The 15,815-nt window shown below is 49.9% G+C and overlaps 1 long non-coding RNA gene across 1 annotated transcript in view; it reads left to right on the top strand.

Annotated features, from left to right (window-relative positions):
- Positions 1-8,735, top strand: part of LOC118881095 — a 54,087-nt gene extending 45,352 nt beyond the window's left edge. Inside the window, exons 2-3 of the long non-coding RNA XR_005016433.1 lie at positions 5,876-6,049; positions 8,665-8,735. This is a non-coding gene — a long non-coding RNA (uncharacterized LOC118881095). The remainder of the gene's footprint in view (positions 1-5,875; positions 6,050-8,664) is intronic.
- Positions 8,736-15,815: the final 7,080 nt, after the last annotated feature.

The raw sequence follows: 15,815 nt of genomic DNA, 5'->3' as shown, positions 1-15,815 counted from the left end.
CATGTTCGCTTCAGTCATCCCTCAGTCCGGGGAAGTGACCTCCTGGCTCTTCCACCTGATGGGAATCCAGAAACCAAAGGTTCCAGAATATTCCTTTGACCTTCCTCCCTCCCCTCAGGGTTATTTTGTTTTCCTGGTTAGTCGGCAAAATATCTCCAAGAAACTGGCTGGTTGGCAAATGTTCCAGGCTGACTTAGAGGGGCGTTTTGCTGTGTACGCTGAGGGCAGGGTGCTGGGGGGCCCAGTGGGGAGGGGAGGGCAGGGCAGGGGATCCTCCACCTGACCTGTGCAACCTCAGGCCAGAGTGGGTGCAGTGTTTCCTTCCTAAGGTGCTCTTTGTGGCCTGAACCTGCTTACACGCTTCACCCTGTGCCCTGAGGGTGCACTCCAGCCTCCTTCGGCTGAAAGAAGCAGCCCTTTGAGAGATCTGCCCTTCTGCCTTTCTAGCCTCTCTCCCACACCTGGGCCCCTCCCACACCATCCTCCGAAAAGGCTATGCTTTTCCTGCTTCCAGGCCTTTGCCCCTGCTGTGCCCTCCCCCTGGGATGCGGTTCCTCCATTCTCCACCTGCCAGATGCTTCTCCCTATCCTTCACAACTCCTTCACTGTGAGGCCTTCCCAGAAACCCCCCTCCCAACCCCCCAGCAGTATTGTCCCTCTGGCTGGGAGATGCCACAGCAACAGAGAGACACTGCTTCCGGAACCACCTTGTGCTCCAACTGGCAAGACTCTGATGTCCAACTGGCGAGTGGATACCTCCCCGTGGGTCTCACACAGACCCCTCAAATGTCACAAAACAGAACCTCAGAATCTCCCATTTCCCCTCCTAAAACCCCAGCCCTTCCCACGAGTCTTCTCTTCTCAGTAAACGGTGCCACCTCTCACCCAGATATTCAGGACAATACCTAGAAGCCATATTTGATACCCTGTTGCTTCACCCAGACACATCCCATCCATCAGAAGTGCTGTCACCTCAGCAGCCAAATACATCCTGAATCCATATTCTTGTGCTACCTTTGTAGCCACCACCATGGTGCCGGCGGCCACCATCCTCACCTGCTGGGACTGTGACAGTGGCCTCTTCCCTAGTCTCCTGGCTTCCCAGCTTTACTCCATCACAGTAGGAGGTGCCTTTGTAAAAGATAAATTAAGTCAGGTCACACCCCTGCTCAAAACCCTCTAAAATGCCCCTTCCTCTTAGAATAAAAATCCCTGTTGTCCCCATGGCCTATAAGACCTTGTATGATCTGACCTTTGCCCACCTCCCCAACCTCATCCCTACCCCATTTCCCTCCCTCACTCTGTTCCTGCCACACTTGCCTTCTCCCTGTTCCTGAACTAGAAAGCTTGTTCCTGTCCCTAGGCAGAAACTTGCTCTTCCCTTTGCCTGAAACAAAGATATCTGTCTGTTTCATTCTGTCACTCCATTCAGGTCTCTGCTCAAATATCATCTCCTCAGAGAAGACGTCCATGACCTGCCCATATAAAATACTCCCCTCCATCACCACCTGTCCCTCGACCTACTTTATTTTCCTTCATTGTAGTTGTTGCTATCTGACATATTACGTATTATCCGTATATTTGTTTTAATCTAGTTTGCTGCTAAATGTTTGACAGGCTCTGGGCAAGTGGGGAGCTCTGATGTTTACATTTGCCAATTTCTGGGGCATAAACACTCCCACGGTGGCTGATTTCAAGCTCCCAGCATGACTTCACTGAACGTGGAGTTGAGAAGAGGTATTCAGTGTCATGCCATCAGATACTATTTCCACCACAGAGTGTGGTGTATGATGCAATCTCATACAATAGATGTCAATAACCTCAAGAAATATGAAACAGTACATTAATTAGAAAGTGATGAGTTTGGAGTAGTTGTTACTTTTATTTGTATTCTAATTTATTTAATTGTAAGTTCAAATAATTTGAAAATGTTTGTGATGGCTGTGTAGAAACCAGCTTGCAGAATTCGCCAGCCAGCAGTGCAAGCCAGCTCCAGCACACCACTGACTGAAGATAAGCAACATGAGGACAGGAATATTGTGCATCTTGTTTCCTGCTCTTTCCCTGGGGTCTAGAACAGTAGAAGGAGCCCATCGTAGGTGCTCAGCCCGTATGTGATGAACATTTTATAACGCATCTGTTTGCATCAGAAAGCACAAACTGTTTGCCTCGATCAACTTGACTCTGTGAGCTGAGTCCAGCCTACAAATGGGTTTCATTTGGCTCTCGGAATGTTTTTAACATTTTTTTTTTAATTCGTTGCCAACTTTTAAAAGTCATGAGATTTTTGCATGAAACTCCACATAAACCTGGATTTGCAGCTTCCCTTGAAAATTCTGAAGCTCTGGGCACCCCGGGCCTGATTCCCACATGACAACAGAGGTCAGAGCTGAGGAGCGGCCGCCCCCTTCAGACTGGGCAGGAGCTTGCCAGTTCACCGCAGTCCCCACCCCTCACTGTCACCTCCCACCAGGCCCGCTTCATTCATTTACACAACCTGCTGGCCCTGTAGATAGTCGAGTTGTAATTTCTATCTTAGCCTCCATTCTAGCACTTGTCACAGTGTCCCCGCAAGACTGAGGCCACCTCGAGGACAGGCTCTGTGAGTTAGGCCCCCTGGGGCTTCCATTCCTGCTACAGGGCCTGGCACACGGTAGGCGCATAGGTCCTGGAATTTGGTTATATGTTTGTTGTCAAACGAATCCCAAACCCTCAGCTCCCCTAACTGGGGCACGCACTCAGTCCAAGCCCCGACCAGAATGTGACAAAGAGGTTGGCCCAGGCCAGGGTTTAAAAATACCCAGGGCTGGTCAGCTGCGAGCACTCGGAGGTGTTGAAATAAACGGGCAAAGTCTGGCCAGAGGCCAGCCCCCCAACTTTGCTCTGTGTAAATGTGGGCAAATAGGAGGGGCCGCCAATAGCTCCTCGGGGAGGTGGGGCAGTGGGGAGATGGGGATAATAGCCCCTTCTCCCAGCGCCCTGCTTGGGAAAGGTCAGCGCTAAGTTTATAAACAGCATCGGGTGACATGACATAATTTCGCATAAAGGGTTACCGGGCAGACCGTGAACACAGGGCGTCCTCCCCTGATGTTTCCACGCCGCGGTCTCCTGGCGTCAAGAGCCGGGATGTTGCTCTCCCTGTGGTCTTCCCGCGGCCTTCAGAGCTGCTGCCTAGCCTGCTGGAACCACGGTTAAAAATAACGCTCCCAACACAGTCCCCTGGGGGACAGCCAGCCCGGGGGCTGGACAGGGGAGGACCGAGCTCTGATTGAGGGCCCACTGGGTGCCAGGTGCTTCTGAGACATTTGCTCGCTGAGCCTCACAATGGCCTTGGGAGTGAGGGATCGTCGTCCCATTCACAGGTGGGGAAACTGAGGCCGGGGAGCGATGCACTCACTGGTTCAAAGTCTCCTGCTCAGTTCGTGGCAGTGCTGGCATTCAGATCCATGAGGCTGAAGTGTCAAGAAGTCAGGAGCTCCGTGTGCCACAACTACTGAGCCCACATGCCACAACTACTGAAGCCCGCGCGCCCAGAGCCTGTGCTCCGCAACAAGAGAAGCCACCACAACGAGAAGCCCACGCACCGCAACGAAGAGTAGCCCCTGCTCACCGCAACTAGAGAAAGCCCGCATGCAGCAACGAAGACCCAATGCAGCCAAAAATAAATAAATAAATTTATTTAAAAAAAAAAAAGAAGAAGTCAGGGGCTCAGTGTTTTGTTCTGCTGGGTCCCGAGTCCCTGGAACAGTGTCCGGACCTCAGCAGGCAAACCTGCTCCTCCTGCTGACATTCTGGGGGGAGGGGTGGACAGGGGGATACACATTAATAGGTAAATTAAATATATTGTATTTCAGACGTGTCTCCCTAGCAATAAGTTCTAAGAAGAAAAATAAACCAGGAAAGGGGGATGGAGCACCACAGAGAGGTACAGATCTAAACACGGGAGCAGGGCCGGAGGAGGCCTCGCTGAGCAAATATTTGAGGACAGACTTGAAAGAGATGAGGGATTGGGCAATGGGGCTATGTGAAGGAAGAGCATTCCCGGCAGAGGAAACAGCAAGTGCAAAGGCCCTGAGGCTGGATCGTGCCTGGCATGTGTGAGGATGATGAGGAAGCCAGTGTGGCCTGGGCAGTGTGGGAGGCAGTGGTGGGGGGCAGATAGTGCAGAGCCTTGCACATTGTAGGAAGGACTCGGGCTTTTCTCTGGGGTAGCTGGGAGCCACGGAGGGTCCTGAGCAGGTCAGCATCGTCTGACCTCGGTTCCGAAAGAATCCCCCTGGCTATGTGTGGAGAAGGGACTGTCAGGGCCTGGGGGGAAGGGTGACAACCAGAGAGGAGTGACTGCAATGGTCCAGGCAAAAGATGATGGTGACCAGGCCCAGGGACGGCCATCAGAGGTGGGGACGTGGGGGGAAGTCCATGGCCTCATATTCTAGGTCTGTTCTAAAGGTGGACAGGACACACTGCTGGGCCAGATGTGGCAGAAATCAAGAAATCAGGGATGACTCCAAGGTTTCAGGATGAGTGACCGGAAGGCTGGAGCTTCCCCGTTACGGAGACGCCCAAGCACTCTGCTGGGCTCCCAGGAGAGGACAGATGTGGAGCAGCCTTTCCCGGGGCCACGTGGGACCTGTGCAAAGCCCTTTCCTCAATATGGTCGCCTTGCTTTCTGAAATTCTCCCCAGTTCCGATCGGGATTCTTCCCCAGCTCCCCCATTCCATCCCTGGCCCTGAGTTTCTTGTAAATTGTGCAGAAACCCCCAGGTCCCCTCTCCCCATCGATCCGTGAAGAGCAGCAGACACTTCTATGAGCCCTCATCATGTGCCTGGCAGGATCCTAGGCTTTACGTTTGTGAATTCATTTGATCATCACAACAATTCAAAGAGGTGGAGGCTATTATTACATCTACTTCATGGATGAGGAAACTAAGGCCCAGAGAGATTAAGTCACTCAAGTCTGGGATCACACAGCTAACAAGTGGCAGAGGCAGGATTTGAGCCCAGGCAGCTGACCCCAGGGCTCATGCTCTTAACTACTATACTGTCTCATGAGGCGCTCACCATTGACCATGACGAGCCAAACTGGGCTTGAAGGACTGGGGTGGGGGGAGAGGGCTTCAGCCGCCCCTCCCACATAGCAGGGACAGTTGTCATTTTCTGAGCGTCTGCCCCATGCCTAGCACTGTACCCATGCTCCCTCTATTCTTCGCATCAACTGAAGAGGTGGATAGTATGATGATTGTGCCCATTCTACAGATGAGGAAACTGAGGCTCCGCATGGAGAGGAAGTGCCATGTCCAAAGTCACACAGCCAAGGCATAAGAACTCGGGGCTCTGGGCCTCCAGACCCCATTCTATCCACTCCTCCGCACTGCCTGTGCTTGTCACCTGCTTCTTGCCCTGGTAGTGAGGGGAGTATTTCGGGGTGTGGTGGCCATGTTGAATTTCCTTCCGGCTGGCTGGCAGAGGATGAGGAAGCAGGCTGAGGATGCGGAGAGGTAATTCAGGGACAGCGCAGCTCTTTGGGCTTGTGGCTTCTGTCTGATACAACCAACATTTCTGAGGCCAGCGCTGGGCCAGGCTCAGGGGATACCGAGGCAGGACCATGACGCTGAGCATGAGAGAGGTCAAGGTCCTATGCCTCTGATGGCATAGGAAATGGTGGGGTTGTCACAGGAGTTCAGATCAAGAGCAGCTCAGTGGAGCAGGTGCTTGTGAACCATCTGCCTTGGGCAGCCTGTTTACCTCTCCAGACCTCAGTTTCCAACTCTGTGAAATGGGTTGATAATGCCTGCACCAGAAAGCTGTTGTCAGGACTCATGTTGGGCACCAAGGGGCCTTGCTCCATCTCTAGCCAACCGCCACTGTGTTTTAGGACAGGAAGAGCACAGGACCCAGAAGATCAGAGATATTCTGGGAGACACTGAACCTGCTGGACATATGGAAGAAAAAAAAAAAAAAGAAATGTTTTGGACACTTGCTTCACCTGTGAGGTGAATGCTTTCCATCTACTTTACACATACATAGAAGCTCTCCACCCCTTGGTGAGGTGAGTACTAAGATCATCTTCCCTGAACAGGTAAGAAAACTGACACCCAGTTATGTTATGAGACTGAACCAGGATCACAGAGCTGGGAAAGGATGAAGGAGGGATTCAAACATGACTCACTCTGCCCCCTTAGCTTTACCTTGTCCATCACAAGGCTGAAATCATAACAGCTTAGATTTTTCTTGAGCACTTATTATGTGCCATGCACTATTCCAAGCACATGTATTAACCAATATTAATCTTGACCTCTGATGGATGAGACAGGTGCTGCTTTCTTCCCATTTTACACACGAAGAAAGAGCTTAAGTAATTTACACAAGGTCACAGAGCTAGTGATTTGTAAAGCCCGGATTCAAACTGAGGCAGTCTGGCTCCACAGTCCTTGGTCTAACACCGCAAGGCTCCACTTGAGAGGGTTAGCACGGTGCCTGGCACACAGTAAGTGCTTAATAAATTGTTAAACCTTTGAAAAGGATATAGCGATAAGCAGGGCTTTCCTATTCTAGACCACACTGAGGTCTCGCTTGAGAATTCACTGTTCCCTTATTTCCACCCCTCCCTGTTGGTCCCGCTCACCAGAGGAGAAGCTGCCCGTGGGCCATTTTCCCTGTCTCTCCTTCCCTCTGGGAAAATTCTGTGCGGCATCCATGGGGTCATGGGGCTGCTGGCCACAGGGCTGGCTAGAACCCGAGTTTGGCCAGGTTATCAAGTTCCGTGGTCAGCCACCTTCGCCCCTGACCAGAGCAGTCTTTCCAAAACAGAACATTCAGTCACCGCCCGTCCCTGTGCTCAGCTGTCCTTGTGCCCCTGGCCTCACTTCCGGCCCACCCTTCGGGGTTTTCTTCCCAGTATCCTTGTCTCTTACTGACATCTCATGAAGATGACCAGAGCAGACAAGAGAGAGTCAGAGAAAGAGAAGCTGAGAGGCCTAGAGAGACAGTGAGAGAATCAGAGAGACTTGTCAGGTACTGACAGATAAAGACAGAGACAGATCATGAGAGAGACAAAGAGGAGGCACAGACAGAGATGAAGAGACAAAGACAGAGAGAGAGAGAGAAGGAGACAAAGAGAGACAGAGATGGAGAGACAGAGGGAGCCCCGCAGATACCCTCTGCCTTCCTGCATCCACAACCTTAGGTCTCCTTCCAATGGATCTCGACCTTCTCCCAAGGCTACTGCATCTTCTCTCGCCACACCCCACCGCCTCCTAAGCCCAGCAGGTCACCGGAGACTCCCCACCTGCCCCTCCCCCACCCCATGCACAATCCCTACCTAACTCCGGCTCATGCCCTTCCTCCAGGAAGCCCTCCCGGCTCCCTCTACGTACCCCAGCTGCATTTAGCTCACTATGCTGTTGCTGTCCATTTATTGGTGTGTCTCCTCCACTGGAATGTCAGCTCCTTGCGGGCAGGAACTCGGTCTATCTTGCTCATCCCGCACCCCTGCACTCAGCACAGTGTCTGACACAGTAGGTGCTCAATGTATATTGGCCGGAAAAAATACTAAACCAGCTGCTTTTGCTTCACCTTGGAGAAGCCTTCCCTGGTGGTGCTTATCACTATTTCATTGTGTGATTTTTTTGATTCAGGGTCTGTGTCCCCTCTGGCCACAGGAAGGCAGAGTCTGGGTTTGTTATGTTCACCTTTGTTTCTCCAGTGCCTGGAACAGTGCCTGGAACAGAGTAGGTGCTCAAATATTGGTGGAATGAATGAATATGCAAATGGTTTAATCACTAGCTACCTGGAAGTTTTGAATCTTATGTTTTAGTCCATTTGAATCCAGCTCAACGTCTCCCCGTTACCGTTCAGATCAAACCCTGAGTCCTTCCTAAGGCCTGCGAGGCTCTGAGAGATCTGGCCCCAGCCACCATCTATCTCCAGCCTTGCTTCTGTCCTTCCCACTCTCCCCTCCCACTGGCACCCGTGTCACCATTCCCCAGGGCACCATACATGGTAGACATTCTCAGACACCCCGTCCACACCCCACCATACGCCATGCCAGCAGAGTTGTTTTGCTTTTTCTGTGAGCGAGACTGCTTAGAAAATGGAGCACATTTGTACAAACAACCTCAATGTCACCAATAGACCTTGGTCACTGTGGGACAGTCTCCAAGGTTCGGCCAGCCAGCTGCCCAGGGCCTTATCCTGAGACAGGGTTTGAGTCCTAGCCTCAAAAGGGCTGCCTGGGTGGGAGGGAGTGCCCTGGGGGCCCCGTGGGGATCCTGGGGAGGGGGGCTAACTGAGCAGACCCCCCTCCCATCCTTCGGGCTCAGACCAAGCCCCACCTCCTCCAGAAATCTCCCTTGGCCACCTTCCTTGCCTCCATGGACCCCTGCTCTCACCCTAATTGCAGCTCATGTCTGCCGATCACTCTGCTGAAATTCCCTATTGGACTATTTCCTCCATTGGGCTGTGTTCCAAGTGGTTACGGCCAAGTCTTTTATATCTTGGTGTCCCCAGAGCCCAGGTCCGGCATGTGGGAGGCATCAGCAAACACGTGCTGAATGAACAAAATGACTATTGAATGAGCACTTCCTGCCTTGGTTCATATTTACTTCTGTCTCTATCACTAGGATGGGAGCCCAAGACCTCGTGTCCTTTATCTTTGTTCTCCAGGGTCTAACACTGCTTGACACCTAAGAGGCAGCATGGAACATATGTGGAAAAAAATGAATGAACGAGCCCTTCCTATACCATCCATCATATCTGTCGCTCCCATTGAACAGGTACCAAGTCTTAGTTGTCTCTGAGTCTAGCACAGGGCTTGGCACCAAGGAGATACTTGGTATGTATATGTTGGATAGATGGATGGTTGGATGGATGGGTGGATGATGTTTGAATTCATGGGTCAATGGAGAAGTGAACGGAAGGTTGGACAGAGTGAATAGGCCAGGTGGATGGAAGTGTGTGTGGGTGGACTGACGGCAGATCGGTAAATGGATAGATGGAAGGCCGTACAGTTAAGTACTACAGTACAGGCTGAGAATGTGGGCAATATTGCTTTTCACCCCCCACATCGCAAAGCCATCATTTTAGAAGAACTAAATGAGGTCAAAGAATGAGTCAGCGAGAGTTTTCATGGGAGGGACATTTAGGAGGAAAATGTGTGAGAAGGAATGGCCTCTGAGCCTCTGTAATTCTCAAGCAAAACCCTGTAAGTTGGCTGTGCTTTCTTGCAGTGTTGACGTGGTATTTACTGAGGGCTTACCATATGTAGCGCCCTGGGTTTCATCTGGAAGTAGCAAGAAGTTTTCGACGTGGACCCTGACCCCAGGGTGCTCAGAGTGTGGGCAGAGAGTCAGACACACGGTGCTACATCTTCGATGGGTCTTCTTCTTGCAAGGGGGGTGTAATCCAAAGAGCAAAGGGTTTGGAGATAAACAGTGGGTTTACATCCCGATTCCTTTTCTGTGTGACCTCAAGCAAGCTGCTTGACCTCTCCGAACCCAGATTTGCTCATCCTGCTTTGTAGGGCTGTTGTGAGCCCGTGCTTATGAAAGTGCAGAGCCCAGGCCTGGATTACAGTATGTGATTGAAAAACACTGAGGTGGGCCTCAGTGTGGGACACTTTTCCCTGCCTTCCTTTCAATGCAATGCAACCCTCCCGCAGTGAGGGCCATAAACCAGTGAAGAGCTCAGTTGAGGGATCCAGTATTCCTGGATTCAAATTCTGCCTTCCTCACACTCCCCCACTGCTTGGTTTCAGACAAGCCCCTTGCCCTCTCTGAACCTCAATTCCCACAGCTACCTCCAAGACCTCCTTGCTGTTTCCCGAGCACAGGTGTCACGCCCGCACCCAAGCTGCAAGAGAGGCTAAGAAAGTGAGTTTTCTCGTGTCTGCCTTGGGGAGGCGTGGGCTCCCACCACACAGATCTGCCCTGAGACACAGTGCAGGGTAGAGAGGGGGTCTGGAAGGACAAGCAGAAGACGTCAGCTTCTCAGTCCATCTTTAAGAGGAGCTCCATCCCATGCTGTTTACATATGACTTTACATATTTATTCATTTATTATCTAGTCTATTCTCCCAACACTGATATTGTCAGTTCTGTGAGGGGAGGCTTTTTATCTTGATCACTTCTGTGTCCTCAGGGACAAAAGTTCAGCCAGGCACACAGTTTGTGTTAAATAAATGTGTTGAATAAATGGATAGATAGAAGATTGGATGGATGGATGGATGGATGATTGGGTAGATGATTGGAGGGATGATGGATGAATGGATAGATAACTAGCCAGGCACAACAGAATTAATTAAAGAGCTTAAACACACACACACACACACACACACACACACACACACACACACACACGTGCCTAAGCCATGCTCCAAAAATAAAAACTAACACTTAACATGTGCTTACTGTGTACCAAGCCCCATGCTCAGCCTGTGACATAGAACATGTCACTGTATCCTCATGGCCACCCTCTGAGGGAGTAACTAACACTACCCTTTTATCAGAGGACAATCCTGAGGCTCAGAGAGGTAAAGTCACTGACCCCAGGTCGCATAGCCAGAAAGCGGAGGAGCGAAGATTCAAGTTAAGATGTGTTTGATTCCACAACCAAGCTTGACCTGACCGGGCCAGCAGGGGCACATGGGGATCTGGGGTTTTTTTAATCCCCAGGTGATTCTGATGTACAGTCAGGCCAAGGACCCCTAGGCCAGAGCAGCAAGGTCTAGGAAGAGCGTGCCGGCTCTGGGGCCAGCTGATCTGGCTCCTGTTCTGCCTCTCAGCTTGTTTCCTCATCTCTGATGTGGAGCTGATGGCAGCGCCTACCTCGGGGGGTTTCAGGTGGATGGAACGAGCTAAGCAGAGCGCCCACGGGGTAGGAAGCACTGGGGAGATGCCGTGCAGGTGGTGCTGTATCAGCAGTCACAGCTGCGTCATCACTGCCCTGGGGGCCGGGGGCCCTCCTGCTCCTTCTCCCAGCTCCCCTGGGTGCAGACACATTCCAACCTCCTAGCCTAGAGCCTGAGATAAGATGAAGAAGACCTCTCAGGGGCATTCAGGAGGCTACAGTATATGAAAGTGCAGAGCAGGGCCTGCTGTAGCGACTCTATGCCCAGAGACACATCCTGCAGAAACACACGTGTCCACAGGCATGTGACCCCGCTGACCGCTACTGTGCAGTTCATGACAGCAAAAGCCAGGAAACAAGCTCGATGATGGTGACAGCTGATGCGTGTTGAGAGCAGGGTTTCTCATTCAGAACCATTGACATTTGGGGCTGGGTATTCTTTGCAGAGGGAGTCTGTCCTGTGCATTGTAGAACGATAGCAGCATCCCTGGCCTCTACCCACTAGATACCAGTAGCTTCTTCCCTCCCCCAGTTAGTTGTAAAGGTCTCCAGACATTGCCAGATGTCCCCCGGGGGGACACACTCACTGCTGAGAACCTCTGTGGAGAGCTTGCTCCGTGCAGATCCCTGCTGCTTGTGCTTTGCGGGAGCCGCTTCCTCTTAGCCCTCATCACATCCAGAGGCGGATGCTGTTCTTCCTTCCCCTGAACAGATGCAGAAACGGGGAGGTTGGTGGTTTGTCCAAGGTCACAGAGCTGGCATTTCAGCACAGCTGTGACTTGAACCTGTGATAAGTCCCAGGTCCCTCTTCTTCTAGTTGCTTTTTGTGGGTTCCTTGGATTTCTCTCCATTCATAATCATGTTGTCTGTGACTAGAGCTCATTTCATTTCTTCTTTCCCCATCTGGCTGCCTTGGCACATTCGAAGAAAGAGCTTGTGTGGCATGAATTATAGCTCAAGTAGACTCTATAATCTGCACAGGGATTCTTTCTTTCGGGAAATTAAGTTTGCTCAATTATCAACGTTTGGAAAATACAGAATAAAAAGAAAAAAGGACATTTCTTATACCCACAAAGGCTAACTTTCTAGCAGTTTTGTCCTTCCAGTAGCTTTCTCTGTTTTGAAATTTTGTTACACAGTTGTAATCACACTGGACACACAATTTCAAATCTTGCTTTTCCCAAACTGTACAATGTTTCTTTCATGTTATTACAAAATCCTCTTAGACATTATTTTAATTGTTGCTGTTGTGGCAGACCCCCCCTCCTTCTCTCCAATTCTCTGACCTCTCCCTCTTCTTTAGTAATAGAAATCCTAAATTTTAGCTGGGCATGTGACCACCCGGAAAAAAACTACATTCCCCAGCCTCTCTTGCAGCTAGGTGTGTCCATGTGACAAGCTCTGGCCAATGGGATATAACTTCCGAGTAGTGCCCTTAGCGAGAGGTTGCCTGCTCTTTTTTCCCATCTTCCTTGCTGGCTCGAATGAAGATATGAGGCCAGAACTGAGTGGTTATCTTGGGCCATGGTGGAACCACAAGAGAAAAGGAACGCATGTCCCTGATGAATGTATAAAGCCACCCTGCTAGCCCTGGACGCTCCACGCTTCTTTTATGTAAGAGAGAAACAAGTTTCTCTTTCATGTAAGCCCCTGTTATTTTGGGATTTTCGGCCACTCAAAGAGGTACCTAATCCTGAGTATTACACTAATATTTTGCCAGAGGGGTCGTCTCTAACCTTCTTTTAGGAATCCTCACCTAATTAACTGAACCATTCCCTGGTCGTTGGGCGTTCAGGTAGTTTCTGACTCCTCACCACTCTAAGTAATTAGATTGTGAACATCTTTGTGCATTTTCACTATTTGTGCTTATTTCCTCAGTATAGAATTCCAGAAGAGGGATTTGGTGGGGGTCAAAGAACATGAATATTCTTAATACCTGTAATACCTGTCATCCCAGGTGGGCCATGGGTTAGGATTGGGGGCTATACAGCCAGGAACGAGGTCCAGGTCTTATGGGAGGGCTGTCCCAGTGAGCCTGCTTGCTCTCCCGGCACCCCTCCCACTGCATCCCCCAGAGCCACGTCCATTCTCCTCCGCAACTCTTGTCCTGCCCTTCTCTTCTACTTACATCTCTCTAGCAGGCATGTCTGGCTGGTGGAGTCCAAGTCCCATGCCTGCACCAAGCTGCCAGGGAGGCTGGGAATGCGAGTTTTCTGGCATCTATGTTGGGGAGTGGTGGCTACTCGGGTAGGAGCTTCCCTGAAGGAAGGAGGAAGTTGTGGGGCAGCCAGAAAGTAGGGCAGAGCTTAGCTCCACAAGCAAAGCCCCAGCTGGGCCTGTGGGAGGGATGCAGAAAGGTTTCTGGCATCACTTTTTCATTTCTTCTCCACTTACGATGAAGGAACCTCAGGCAGAAAAAAAGAGGACAAGGATATCGTTCCTGTTTGTGTCAGCCTTGCAGTTCACCCAGCTCTGCAAGGGCTGAGTTAGAGCTGGGAACCCGCGTGTGTCAGAACCCAAGCCCAGTTCTCACTCCACCACCCGAGGCCAGCGAGTCAACCTGGATGTCGTTATCCAGGTGGATGTGCATCTCCCTGACCACTGACCACATCCCTTAAGAGGGGGGCCCGTTTGCCTTACCCACTGTAGTACTCCCAGCACCCAGACAGGCCCTGGCACACGGCAGGTGCTCAATAGATAAATCTGGAATGAATGAATGCATGAAAACGGCAGTCAGTTCTCAGCCTTGGAAGGAAGCTTGGAATCCTGGAATTAACATTTATTGATTCAACCAATATTGAATGCCTACAATGCTCCAGGCCCTGTTTTAGGTGCTGGGGATACTGTAGGAAAGATAACAAACCATGCTCCTGCCCTCATAGTCAGGGGGATAGACAGTAAATAAGAAAACCCCCCAATATTAACATAACATAATATAATATGATACCAGGTAAATGTTTTAGGAAGAAATGTAAAACTGGACAAGTGACTTAGAGATGCTAATTTAGAAAAATGGTTGAGGAAGTCCTGTCTGGGAAGGGGCCATTTGAGCAGAGACCTGAAGTAGGTAAGCCAAGTAAATATCCAAGAGAAGCATATTCCAGGCAGAGGAAATAGCCAGTGCAAAGGCCCTGAGGTAGGAATGAGCTTGGTGTGTGCTATTTGCAACGAGGCAGCCAGGGAGGCAAGGGTTATACCAAGTTTCCCAGCTTCAGCAACTCTCCAGAACATTTAACTGGCACTGTTTCATGAAACAGTGGGATGGGGGTGGGATGAGTTCTTCACTCTTAAGCTTCTCTGGAAAAACTTGATGTCAAGGACAGACAGTAAATCTTGACTTGTCCCAAAAAACAATGGTCCCGTGAAACCCATTGAAGTGTCAGGCTGAAAGTAAACGGCCAGAGGGCTGGGGCACGGGTAGCTCATATGGAATTTGTCAACAGATCTGTGTTTGAAAAAGAATTTCCCAGTTAGGGGCAGAAGCTTCTGGCCAGAATCAAAAAGATGTTTATTGTGGTACCTCCATGCAGACATGAAAAATGGAGATTTGCTGCCTAGCTAGAGATGTGGAAAGATGTACCAAATATGTTAAGTGAAAAAAAATAGGTCACAGGATAGTATACTATAATGTATAATCCCTTTAGGGAATTCACCCATTCATTCATTCATTTGGAAAATATTCAATACAGGCCTACTGTGTGTTGGCACCCTGCTGGCTGTGGGGGACAGAGACGTGACCCTCCTTGCCTCCTGGAACTTTCTGCACAGTGGAGAAGGAAGATAATGATCAGATTATCTGATCATCAAATACAAATGCATTGTCACGAGCTTTGATCAGCGCTAAGAAGAAAAGCTACCTGGGACTGCAAGAATGTTACAGACATCAGGTGATGGAAAGAGCCTGGGAGGATGTACTCCAAAATTTTAAAGGTGGAGTAAGATTTCAGGTGATTCCACTTTTCTTATCTTCCCCTTTCTTTTGATTGTCTGTGTGTTCTAATTTTTTTTTTAACAATGTCATACTTTATAATTAAGTGAATCGAAAAACACAAACAAAACCAAAATGAAGAGAGGGATTGGAAGTCATGTGCCCAAAGATGATTTAACCCCAGGAAAGGAAGGAAGGACATGTGAGAATCTGCTAACTGTGTTAGCTTCCAGGAAGGGGAGCCAGAGGCTGGGGTGGGAGAGAGCCTCGCAGCTCACTGGATGCCCTTTAAACCGTTTGAGTTTGCGCGTATTAAAAAAAACAATAGTAATAAAATGGGCAAAGATATTTTTAAAGAAAACTTCAAATCAGGTTTTATTTTCATGAAAAACAAAAAAGCAGGCACGAGTAGGATCTCAGGACAAATATGTTAACTGAGCCAAATTTCCACGAAAATCTTTGAGTGTTTCTCTCTGGGGGACCTTCTTGTTTTCTTCTCTGTACTTTTCTATATCTCCTATGTTTAAAATTAGAAGAATAAAAAAGACAGGAAAAAAGACTACTGTGCTTTGGAAGCATTGTTTTGCTTACTCCTCACAATGAGCCTCTAATGTGTGTATGTTTATTATCCCCATTTGACAGATGAGGAAACTGAGGCTCAGCTGCGGAAGCCACTGGCCAGAGGCCATACTGCTGGATTTAACCCAGGTTTGTCTAACCCCAAAGTCTGTTTTAAACCAGGATGCTCAGGTGCCCTTCAAGATGTCCTTCAAGGAAATCGCATTGCTTTGAACATCAGAGGGGGAGAAAACCAAACAAACCAAACAAGAAATATGACATTTTTTAAACCACTTATTCAGGCTCTGATGGGGCCTGAGACCAACTGGGCTTGGGCAGGTTTTCTCGGCAGGGGCACTGTTTGTATTTTGGGTGGGGTGTTCCTTCATCGTGCCTGGCCATCCCCCCCCCCAACCCCATGCATGTCCCTACCCTCTAAACACCAGCTGTGTCCCCAGTCAGGTGTCACCTAGACCCCCGCACCT

This window comes from Balaenoptera musculus, chromosome 15 (assembly GCF_009873245.2).
Source record: "Balaenoptera musculus isolate JJ_BM4_2016_0621 chromosome 15, mBalMus1.pri.v3, whole genome shotgun sequence".
NCBI classification, from domain to species: Eukaryota; Metazoa; Chordata; class Mammalia; order Artiodactyla; family Balaenopteridae; genus Balaenoptera; species Balaenoptera musculus.
This window is presented reverse-complemented; position numbering and strand designations above follow the sequence as displayed.